The 13,171-nt window shown below is 34.9% G+C and overlaps 1 long non-coding RNA gene across 1 annotated transcript in view; it reads left to right on the top strand.

The window, feature by feature from the left end:
• Positions 1–1,047: 1,047 nt before the first annotated feature.
• LOC309867019 overlaps positions 1,048–13,171 on the top strand; it is a 204,123-nt gene continuing 191,999 nt past the window's right edge. Inside the window, exon 1 of the long non-coding RNA XR_014312929.1 lies at positions 1,048–1,135. This is a non-coding gene — a long non-coding RNA (uncharacterized lncRNA). The remainder of the gene's footprint in view (positions 1,136–13,171) is intronic.

Raw genomic sequence — 13,171 nt, 5'->3', positions numbered from 1 at the left:
TGTTCCTTTTTTTTTTTTTTTTTTTTTTTTTTCATAAAAAGCAACCAACAGCCAATAATAACTATTATTGCTTTACTTTTATTATATTCCAGAAACTTAATAAGCATTTTATTACATTATTTCATTTAAAATCCAACAGAGGTCTGAGAGTTAATCTCTTATTAATGCATTTTAAGGTGAGGGAAATGAGTTAAAGAACTAGTCCAATGTCACACAGTTAATGAACTGCAGGTACTAACTGAGTCTTGTCTGACTTCAAAGACAGATGCTCTGCTGCCTCCAAAGTAATAGATGTGTGGTAGCTTTAAAGAGAATTAAAAAGTAACAAATGAGTTTAACAGCATCACACCAATTAGTTCTCCCTCCTATACACATACATATTCACAGAGATTCTGTTTTTCACAACCGTCATCCAATTGGAGCCACCAGCAAGTGAACACTGATTCCGTTGGAAGTGACATCATCTGCAGGCAAACGTACTGCAGAAGCCAGAAAGTAATTTAAAAGGAATTTCAATCTCTACTCACACCTGCCAAAAACATTATTGGGACTCTTCAGTCATAATACTGAAAATAGTTCCAATATTCTCTTTTTTCTTCTTCCCAAATTCTCTCAGGCACTTCTCAGAGTGTTTCTCCCTTCTCCTTTATTACACAGATTATTTTCACTTGGCATTTCCTTGTGAACTTCCTCCCATCTCCATGGTCTTTACTTTCTTTCTTCTTTTCAAATTCTGAACTAGAATACTTAGCATTAGGCTGTTACAGAAGGTCTACATTCGCTCCAGGAAGTGAGAGGCTAGAAATAACAGGCACATCGTGTGTGTGTGTGTGTGTGTGTGTGTGTGTGTGTGTGTGTGAGAGAGAGAGAGAGAGAGAAAACAGAATTTGGGTGTGCTAACGCCTAAAGTAGGAAAAAAAAAATCTGGGGTAAAAAGATGAAGAAAAAAATGAGCTTCCAGTTGCTGTGGCCATTTTGCTTATTTTATAAGGAAGCCTTATGAATAAACGGAGTAATTGAATCTAAACTACAATTACTTCTCTGCAGAAAGGTGACCGTGGCAAGGGGAGATATGTTCTCTAAGGCATTATCTTCCATTGAAGTCCTGAAGTAGCCTTCCCTTGTGTTTAAAGAGGTAAGCAGTTCCAGGATATGTAAAGTTCTTTTATATATATTAGAATGTTTTTATTTTACAATACGGCCACTTCAGAAAATACTTTATGGCATTGTGTATAAAGTTAAACATTTATTCACCAAAACCCAGCAGCATCTCTCCTAGTTTTTTTTTTTTTAATTAAAAAAGAAAGGAAAACCATTATCACACTAAACATATTTGTAAATGTTTATAACACCTTTATGAATAATGGCCCCAAGCTAAAAACAATCTAAATGTTCAACAAATAATGAACAGATAAATCTTGATACTTCACACATGAGACTACTATTCAGTCATTAAAAGGAATTAGCTACTGATACATACAGTGATATGGATGAATCTCAAAAGTGCTACGTCAAATGAAACAAGTCACTTAGTCACAGAAAATAAATAGCTATATGATTCCATTGAATGACATTCTAGAAAATTCAAAATTATGGAGACATAAATTAGATCTGTGTTTCCAAGGGGCTGGGGTTAGGAAGGAGATCAATGACATGGGGGCCCAAGGGAACTCTGGAGTCATGGGAATATTATATATTTTGATAGTAGGGGTGGTGACCTGGTTTACATTTGTTTTAAAATAAAAATAAAAATGAATATTTTACTTTGTCACATAGATTAAATGTGTGTATTAATGTTATGTTCAAACTATTTAAACATTTTTTGCATATTATTTCTAGATGTATTTTAACACACTTAGGAGAATAACTGTCAACAACCCTAAAGTTTTCCAAATTCTATACTCTTCCCTGGAATTAATAGTTTAGGAAGCTACATTAGTTTTCTGGTCGCTTGGGTTTCATTTAACATATTGTTACCTTAATGCCCTATTGCTGTGAAACTCTTCTCTTACATAAATTTTTACCATGAAGAGCCCCAGTTTACTCTGTGGTGCCTGAGTGGAAGTGTGCTGTCACCACACAGGGCTACTGGGGCTTGTCCCTAATGAGTGAAATTGTAGCCATGAAGTAGGAGTTGAGGAAAATGGAAGGCTCTGTCTTCTTTGCCAGACTTATTTGAAGGAGAGCAACTGGGAGTCATTTCAGTAACAAGGAGCTGGGGCATGGGAGAACTGGGTGAGGAGTAGAACCAGATTCAATGGCTCAAATGTCACAGATTTGCTGTTCTTAAACAGATTTCATGGATTTTAATGAATAAATCAAATTTTTCCTCAAGTTGTTGTAAGCACATAGGATAATTCCTAGAGACTTTGTATGGCTATTATTATTGTTTAATAAAATTTTCACACACACACACAAAACGGCTGTTTGCTAGGGAAAGGGCTTACTGAACTCCTTCCGCTGAACAAGGAGCCTGATGTGGGACTCAATCTCAGGACCCTGGGATCATGACCTGAGCTGAAGGCAGTGGCTTAACCAACTGAGCCACCCATGTGTCCCCAGAGCAAACTTTTACTAATATTCAGAGACTTCAGAGTTTCATAATTAGTCTTATTCATATAGTATGAGGGAATAGTTATGCGAATGATTCTAACTAGTTGGCACATATATAAGCTGAAACAGTACTTTTCAACTCTGGTGCCACATGATCCCTATAGAGGGAGGTTTTTAAAACATTGATGAACACAACTTATCCCAAGATATTCTAATTAAACTCTTCTGGATAGGTCCTGAGTATCAGTAATTTAAAAATAATTCCTGGGATGATCCAAACTGGAGCCAGATTTGAGAACCGCAGAATTAGACATTTTAGAGGGGTTTTGTGGATTGGATTCATAGTTCAAACTATGTGACTTTTATGTTTCCTCCAACATTGAAAATTGAGAAAACAACCTTTCTGAGGGAATCTGTATATCGAGGAGTTACCCCTCCTTTACACCATTATATATAAATAAATAATGAAAATAACTCAGAGCATAAAGTTTTTAATTGCTTTTATTTGATAAATGCATGACTTGCACAAAATAAAATTTTCTTTTCTCAGTCTTTTATATATATAGTTATCTATGCAAATATGCTATTATTTATAAACGTATTCAGGGATTATGTTTATTACAGCAAGTGACATGTTGGTAGAACTCAGTAAATTTCATATCTGCAACAATATGGCAATCAGATATCATTTGACAAGCATTGCCTAAAAGAGATCTGGAAGCATATAAGAGGTATAAGGGGAAGAATATAGGAAAGCTCCACCACAATCCAGGTAGAACCATTTTCCTGACTTTCTGTAGGAATGCTTGTTATCACCGAAAGTGGATTTGACTAAGAGGCTTCCAAAGATTATGGTCTTTATGTATCCAAAATAAAAAGAAAATTAAAAGCAATATTTTTAGAAACCTTGCTGTAATGATTACACCATTCCTCCCCAGAGGATGGGGATTTCATTTTAAAATTGTAGCAATTGTTACTTTCTCCTATGTGATTTTACCTAATTATATAAGTGGACTATGTTTTTGTACAAGATTATTATCATTAGTATGACAAGTTTCTTTCCAAGTTTCAGTTTATGAGGAATTTACTAGTAAAATCTATTGGTTTTTTTATTCTTTGGTCTTTTTAAAAGTGTTAACACTGTGACAAGACTTTACATGAATACCATTTTCTTTTAACATTTGGATAATTACCAGAAATGATTTAATTAAAATTTAAGAAGAAACCAACACATTGTGATCTATATTGTAATAATCATTAAAAGTTAGTCTCAAAGGCAAAATATTACTCATCATTCTTGCCACTGTCATTTGAAAAGGAGGATAAGGTATTCAATATGCTGATATCTTGAGGACACATTTTTACTGGGTCTTTCTTCATGTCTCCTAACCATCCCAGGTATGTTGGTATAATAACATAATAATTTAAATGATATCAAATTTGAAATAAAATGAAAATTTAACTTACAAAGACAGTAGTTTTCAAACAAAAATAAAAACATAAACAGAAATAAACAAAGCCTACCCAAATTTTAACAAATTTCAAATTTCCTGATAATGTTAAACTCACAGAGTCTCAGGCCAAATGCGACTTAGAGAGGTTATCTGTCTTCATTCCTTATATTCACATTGTTAAAACATTATTAAGTTCTAATTTCTTATTTTTTCATCCTCACATCACAAAATACTAGCAATTTCTTTTGACTAATCTAATCCCTAATCTCTTTTAATCCTCTTCCTACTGCCATTATAATTCTTTCTTGATATAGCAGGGCTAACATATGAAAAACAAGGACTCAAATAATTGATTGCTCCTTTTATAGGTTCTGATGTTGAATTGATTTTTGACAAAGAAGCAAAGACAATTCAATGGAGAAATTTTTCTCAATAAATAAATAAATAAGGCTGGAACAACCATATATTCACATGCAAACAAAAATAATCCATGAAAGAGAAATTTTATACACTGGACTGCATTAAAATTAAAATTTTTATTCTGCAAAAGACACAGAAATGAGAGAATGAAAAGAATCCACTGACTGGGAGAAAATCTTTGCAATACATATCTGGTAAGAGGACAGTATCTAAAATACACTAAAAATTCTTAAGAGTACTTACTCTTTAAGAATAAGAGTAATAAATTAAAAAGTGAACATAATACTTGAACAGACATCTCACTAAGAAAAAAATAACAGATAGCGTATGCTTACAAAAAGATGAACAATATCATATGACGTCAGAGAATTTAAAATTAAAAGAATAGTAAGACGCCACTACACATTTATTAAAGAGGTTAAAATCCAAAGCACTGAAAACACCAAATTATGACAAGGTTATGGTGCAATAGCATTTATTGCTGGTGGGGATGCAAAATGGCACAGCCACTTTGGAACCCATTTTGACAGTTTCTTGTGAAATTAAACATACTCTTACTGTCAATCTAGCAATTTCAGTGCTTGTTATTTAATTAAATAAGTTGAGAATGTCTGTTCACCCATAAGCTTGCACAAGAATATTTATAGCAGTTTCATTTATAATTTCTAAAACTCTGAGGTAACCAAGATGTTCTTCAATAAATAAATAAATAAACGGTGGTACATCAAGACAATGGAATATTATTCAGCAATAAAAAAGAAATGAGTTATCACTCCATGAAGACATGGAAGAAACTTAAAAGCATATTGCTAAGTGAAAGAAACCAAGCTGAAAAGTTTATATAGTGTATGATTCTAACTATACGGCATTCTGGAAAAGGCGAAACTATGGAGACAGTAAAATGATTACTGATTGCTAGGTGTTCTGTGTAGGAGGAAGGGATGAATAGGTAGAGAACAGGATGTTTAGGCACACAAAACTATTCTGTATGACACTGTAGTAGGGGATCTACACCATTATACATCTATCAAGACACAGAGATTATGAAACACAGAAAGTGAACCTGAATGTAAACTATGGAATTTAGTTAATGTAACAATTTTGCTCATCAATTGTAACAAAGATAGCACATAATTCAAGGTGTTAATAATAGGGCAAATTCTGTGGGTGGCAGGGGGAGTTGAGGGGTTATAGGAAAGCTCTGTACTTTCCACTACATCTTTCTGTAAATCCCAAACTGTTCTGAAGTCTATTAATTGTTTTGAAAAAAAAAGTTTCTGATGGCTTTTTACTACTTTAGAACAAAATTGAAGCTTTTTACTTTCCTTTAAGGTCCTTCATGCTGTGCTTCCTATCTCTTTCTTACTTCATCTTCAATGGCATTTCACTTGTCCCAAATATCCTCCATTGTGTTAATCAGATATAATAAAACTTTCCAATTCAGGACTTCTACAATTGCTATCCTCTAGGTGATATTTTTTACCATAAATCTTCACTCCTTCCCTTCATTCATATGCCTTTAAGGAAGACTTGAATTACCAATTCATCAGCAGTTCTTTTTGCACAGGACGTCAGAGCAGATGATATGCTCTTATGTATGTGTCTCATGCTTCACTTACATAAGAATGACATTTTATAAAAGCAGGTGCCTCATTTGTCCTGTCTATAACTGTCACTTTACAACTGTTTCACAGTCTATAAAAATGGCCATTATGTAATAGTCACAAAATTAATACTTGAATCAATTAATTATTGCAATTTTATAGGTGAGAAAAATAAGAAATTGAAAGTTGGATGGCTTGTTAATGTCTATTCAGGTGGAATGTTGGAGGAAGGGAATCTTGTTTCCTGTCGTCTTTCTGACCATTGGATGTTCCTCTATAATAGACCACGAGGCAACACAGCATAGGACAGTCTTACCATCACTGGCATAATTTTAGGGAAACAGAGTGGTATTCATGAAGGCTGGCATGAAGTTTTTGTCAATTAGGATGTAATAAAAGCTTAAGTCACAGTGAAGATGATATTCAATAATATATATTAGGTTCAAATGTATGGATTTTTCCCCAAATACACTGTATGTTGATTTTCACTTACATACATTACAGATCAAAACAGAATCCCATCATTATGGTCTACAAATACTAGGTCTCCACATTTATTGCTCTGGATAATGAGATTTTTCCTATAGCCTGCTCAGTCACCTCTAGTCTCTGATATTGTTAGTTAAAATATATTTTAACAAGAGAAATTAAATGCCCAGAATTTTTTGACCTGAGGATTGAATGGTGTTACCTATCAATCAACAGATATTTGAGACCTTGTGTGGGTAAAGTTATTACACTCTGGCCTATACAACAGAATGAGTGGTTCATTTCTTTCTCAGGTTTATGCACATTTAGGGCCATTTATTTAATGTTACAGTGAGATCACAAATTCAAGGATAAAATATATAGTAAAATTATTAGATTCATTTTTAATTTGGTGGGTTTGAAAACTTTTCATATCATTTTTCTGTTCCCTTAGATTAAAGACCCAGAAATGCCCCTTTTCATAGGTCTAAAATAAATAAAAAATTGAGAGGGCATTTAATTAACTTTAAATAAGTGTTTTCAACAAAATTGAAAATTTTGATATAAAGTATCAGCTTAATTGATATAATCATTTATAGCTAGATAATACATATAGTTAAATTATCATCTGTTACCTATATTATAATATAGTTCTGTTCCCCCAAGTAATTTAAGTTGATTTTATTGAGATAATAAACATTTATTGATGAAATGATTGGCCTCTCATACATAGTGGCATACAATTTTAGATGCTTTAAAACTTGTTACTGCTCTAAATCTTCACAATGACATTTGAGTGTCATTGTCATTTCATTAACATTGCACATCATTTTATACTTCAATTAGGTAACTGCAGATCTTAATGAGGTTTTAGTAGTAACAATATGCACGATCATAAAATTTGTGAGCTCTTATGGTGAAATTAAGGTCCAATGCTTGTATGGAGTTGTAAACTTCCTGAAACAGCTTAAGTACATGGAGACTGGTGCCTATGGCTGACTTAAGGCAAAATTTGTCTCATACAGTCTCATGCATTCTTTTTGGAGTCTCTGCTCCTTTCTGTACAATCAGTTATCACGTCAATACTTGAGCCACAGGGTACCTGATGTTCAGGGATTTCCTTTCAAGTTTAGAGGGATTGGTAATCCCTAAATAATCCAATATATTTTCCTTAACTGTGTAAAAAGACACCGAAACTCAGAGAGGCTCTGATCAATGACATGCAACTAAGGTGTTACAGAAATAGGCAGAGAAATGGGTTTTATTGATTCATATTGGTTGTGTATTTGAGTTGTGACTGTTTCAAATAAGAAGTAAACAATCTGTAACCGCATTTTGGAAATTCACTGGCCAGAGGTCAAATGAATGAAAGTTTAAGATGTTAAGTACAATGCCATTGTATTAGGGAGAGAAAGAAATATTCACGAGATCACTATCAGCAGTAATTATATAACACAAAGAAAGAAACTGGATGTTATGTGTTGGAAGTGATATGTGTATGTGGTGGGGGAGGTCACATGCTTTGTCAAGCCTCCATGTTACTCTATCAATATTAAATATTCATTAAAAACATATTACTTGATCCATCAATAACAATTGACAAAACTGATCACTCCCATCCTTAGTTTTCAGAACTTCATACCTATTTGATTTTTCCTCTTACTTAAGTGGTTATTTCTGCTTAATCTCCTTTGGTCTCTCCTCGACGCTTTCAATTCCAGATATTGGAGTGTCCAGGGCTTAATCCTTGGACTTCTCATTCTCTCGGTGCTCACATTTAGTCTGGACCTCCTGATTGTTTCTGCCACCCAAATCTGTTCCACCCATTCATCTCAGTCACATGAAATACTATCTTTCCAGATGTTTCAACCAAAATCTTTGACGTGATATTCAACTTTTCTCTTTGTTCTATAAATTACTTCCAATCTATTAGCAACAATATACAAAGATGCAGGCACCTCTTTGCTGTCACTAAAGCTCTCATGTTGGTGCAAGCTCCAGATACCTCTTCCCTGCCTTCATACATTGTTTCCCTTCATCTATAAGTACTTTCCTTTAGGCTGTTCTACACAATACATCTAAGTTATTATATCATTCCTCCACTTGAAGCCCGCCATTAATTTACTTACTTCTTTTTTTTTTTCTGTTTATATAATTTTTATTTTTTATAAACATATATTTTTATCCCCAGGGGTACATGTCTGTGAATCACCAGGTTTACACACTTCACAGCACTCACCAAAGCACATACCCTCCCCAATGTCCATAATCCCACCCCCTTCTCCCAAATCCCCTCCCCCCAGCAACCTCAGTTTGTTTTGTGAGATTAAGAGTCACTTATGGTTTGTCTCCCTCCCAATCCCATCTTGTTTCATTTATTCTTCTCCTACCCACTTAAGCACCCATGTTGCATCACCACTTCCTCATATCAGGGAGATCATATGATAGTTGTCTTTCTCTGCTTGACTTATTTCGCTAAGCATGATACGCTCTAGTTCCATCCATGTTGTTGCAAATGGCAAGATTTCATTTCTTTTGATGGCTGCATAGTATTCCATTGTGTATATATACCACATCTTCTTGATCCATTCATCTGTTGATGGACATCTAGGTTCTTTCCATAGTTTGGCTATTGTGGACATTGCTGCTATAAACATTCGGGTGCACGTGCCCCTTTGGATCACTACGTTTGTATCTTTAGGGTAAATACCCAATAGTGCAATTTACTTACTTCTTCACCAACTATTCATTCTGCATTCATTCATTGATTTAGTCATCAAATATTTTCACGTGGTAGATCCTCTTTAGATGTTTGGTATCTACCACTAAACAAGCAAAAGTGATGCCTGCCTTCTTAAGTTCACATTCAAGCAAGGAAGAAACATACAATAAACAACATATATGACTTAAAACATACATTTTTAATTTTAGGAAAAATAGTAAATATGGATCATAGTAAGGGGGATCCAGAATGCTAGGTCTATAATGGAGGAGAGAGGCACAAGCAGGCTGCAGTATTAAAGTAGGTGGTTAGAGTAAGCCTTATGAGAAGTTGAGATTTGAGGGAGATAAAAATTGACCTGTACATCTGGAGGAAGAGTGTTCTGGACAGAGGGAACAATAGCCACAAAGTCCAAAGTAGAAGCCTATCTGGAGTGCCCTAATCATTTTGCTCCTGTAACACTACTCCCTAATACTTGGGTTTTCTTCCCATGCTGCTCCTATACAAGGGTCTTCATTTCTGGGTCTCCTTCTTCCTGGAATGTGCTTTTCAGGGTATTTGCAAGGCTCAAGTATGAAATTCTTCCATATTTTTGCTCAAATTTAACATCAGAGAGATCTTCCCCTGTCTGTATTATTTAAAACTACAATTCCTCTTACCTGGCACTATCCATGTCCCTTCTCTGCTTTAATTTTGACAATTCTACTCAGCATAATCTATTATACTATATAACTTATTTGGCTTATCTGTTGTCTATCTCTCAGCCAAAGGGTAATCTCCACAAATGCAGGGATTTTGTGTATTTTGCTTATTGTACTCTCCCCAGCACCTAGAACAGTGCCTGACACTACTTCTTTGGGCTATTCTATTTTTTTTTTTTATTTTTTTAAACTTGCATTTATTTTTTAATTTATATTCTTTAAAATTTTAATTCCATTATAATTAATATATATGTTATATTAGTTTTAGGTGTACAATTATAGTGATTCAACAATAATAAACATTACTCAGTGTTTGTCATGATAAGTATATTTCTATTTATTTATTTATTTATTTATTTATTTTTAAAAGATTTTATTTATTTATTTGAGAGAGAGAGACAGTGAGAGAGAGCATGAGTGAGGAGAAGGTCAGAGGGAGAAGCAGACTCCCATGGAGCTGGGAGCCCAATGCGGGACTCAATCCTGGGACTCCGGGATCAATGCCTGAGCTGAAGGCAGTTGTCCAACCAACTGAGCCACCCAAGCATCCCGATAAGTATACTTTTAATTCCTTTCACCTATTTTACTCATTCCCCCACATGCCTCCTCTTGGTAACCACCAGTTCTCTATAGTTAGAAGTGTGTTTTTGGTTTGTCTCTTTTTTCTTTATTTGTTTTCTTAATTTCCACCTGTAGGTGAAATCATATGGTATTTTTCTTTCTCTGACTGACTTATTTCACTTTGGGGTGCTCTCTATTTTAATCTAGTGAATGGAATTAGCAAAGCATTGAATAAATATTCATTGAATGAAAAAATGGATGCTTGGGTGGTTCAGTCAGTTAAACATGTGCCTTAGGCTGGGGTCATGATCCCAGGTCTTGGGATTGAGCTCTGAGTCAGGCTCCCAGCTCAGTGGAGAATCTGTTTTTCCTTCTCCTTTTGCCCCTCGTCCCTGCTCCTGTGCATGCACCCCCCCCCCTCAAATATATAGATAAAATCTTTTTTAAAAAATAATGGATGCTTATTTTAGAATCCCTAAATTCTCTACTAGCATTGCCCATTAAAATGCAACAAACAGATAAATACTACAGTTATGTAAGATACTAACATTAGAAGAGGCTAGGTTAAGGGTATACTGGACCCCAACTCATAAGGTTGGTTAAAGTCCTTGCTTCTTTAAGTATTTAAATGGTAATATTGGATTTCTCACAAACTGTAGATCAGCTGGATGGGTAAAATATGACTTCTCAGAAGGGAGCTTCATATCATTAAAGTGTATTGACTGGAATGCTGATCAAACATTTTTGAAAAGATGTTTAATACTTGGAGCTCCTGGGTGGCTCAGTCAGTTAAGCATCTGCCTTCAGCTCGGGTCATGATCCCGGGGTCCTGGGATTGAACTCTGCATTGGGGTCCCTGCTCAGGGGGAGTCTGTTTCTCCCTCTCCTTCTGCCACCACCTCCTTCATGTGCTATCTTTCTCTCTGTCTCAAATAAATAAATAAAATCTTTTAAAAAGAGATGTTTAATACTTTATAAAAGTGGCTGCTATCTATAAATTGCACAAAAAAGTTCTGTCCAGCTCCCTTTACAAGTTTGAGACACCTTTCCCCCCCTAAAATTCTGTAGTTTTTTGGGTGGTATTTGTTGTACTCTTGGTGAAGTACCAGCCTGCCTGGGTGGAATGAAACCAGACATTCTGGAGTCCTTTGGCTTGGTGCAGTCCAAACTGCCAGACTATGGGTTTCATGCTAGGACAGTACCTCCCAGAGAAGGTCATTTAACAACTGTGTGGTCATGGTAAAATAAGGGGTAATGCTACAGATTGTATCCATTTTGAGTTGATTTCTGTACATTGGTAAGTTAGGGATCAAACTTCATTACTTTAAATCAGTTGTCCCAAGCCCAATTTTCTAAAAAATCCCTACCCTTTCTCCTATCAAATTATCTTGGCATCCTTGTCAAAAATCAATTTTTCAAAAAAAATCAATTGTTCATAAATGTAAAGGTTTATTTCTAGATTCTAAGTACTATGCCAGGACCATACTGTCTAGAGCACTTTGCAGTAAGTTTTAAACTAAAGAATTATGAATATTCCAATTTTGTTACTAGTTTTCAAGACTATTTTAGCAAAACTATGTCCCTTGTATTTCCACATAAATTTTAGAATAAGCTTGCTAATTTCTGCTACAGATACAGATTGAGTTTATTGAGGATTGTGTTGAATTTGTAGATCAATTTGGGGAGTATTCCCATCTTAACAATATTAAGTCTCACAATATATGAACATGGGGTGCCTTTCCATTTATTTGTGTCTTTTAAAATTTCTTTCAACAATATTTTGTAATTTTCTATGTGTAGATTTTATACCATTCTTTAATCAATTCCTATGTATTTTATTCTTTCTGATGCTGTTGTTAAATTAATGATTTCCTTAAATTTTGGGGGGGTTCTTCATTCCCAGTGTATTGAAATATAACTAATTTTTATATATTGATCTTGTATACTGCAACTGCTGGACTTGTTTATTAGAGATACTTTTAAGGGCAAAGTATAATGGGGAGTCAAACTTAACATTTTTATGTTTCCTTAGTCTGAAATATTATGTTGTGAAAGCATGCAGACTGTGTCTAGCTATAGACATGGTCAGGCTGAATAATGCAAGAAGCCATGCCAGATACCTGTATCCTGAGATCTGGAGGACAAGGAGCCCCTTCTTGCAAGGTCTAAGGTAGTCCTTGAGAGAGATGAAACTCTTTACTGCTTGTAGAGAAAATCTTCCAGGTTTCTTGGGGAGACCACAGCTGCAAGCACAGACTCTTTGGAAGCTAACAGACTCACTGAGATAGTTGTTTCAAATCAAGTTAAAGTACACAGTTGAAATACTGGTATGGAGGAAGGTGAGTTAAATAATTCCAGAATCAACAAAATCCCACAGCTATTAGAAGTAAAAAAGACAAGGACCTGACTATATTAACTAATAAGTTGTAATAAAATTAATAACTATTGGCCTAAATAAACACACATTAGATGATGATTTAGTAAAAGACAAACTAGTTTAAAATATTTTAAAATATAGGGCGTCTGGGTGGCTTAGTGGGTTAAAGCCTCTGCCTTCAGCTCAGGTTATGATTCCAGGGTCATGGGATCAAGCCCTGCCTTGGGCTCTGTGCTCAGCAGGGAGCCTGCTTCCCTTCCTTTCTCTCTCTGCCTGCCTCTCTGCCTACTTGTAATCTCTGTCTGTCAAAT

Source organism: Mustela nivalis (genome assembly GCF_964662115.1).
Source record: "Mustela nivalis genome assembly, chromosome: 6".
NCBI lineage: Eukaryota > Metazoa > Chordata > Mammalia > Carnivora > Mustelidae > Mustela > Mustela nivalis.
Note: the sequence above shows the minus strand (reverse complement) of the source record. Positions and strands in the feature narration are given on the sequence as shown.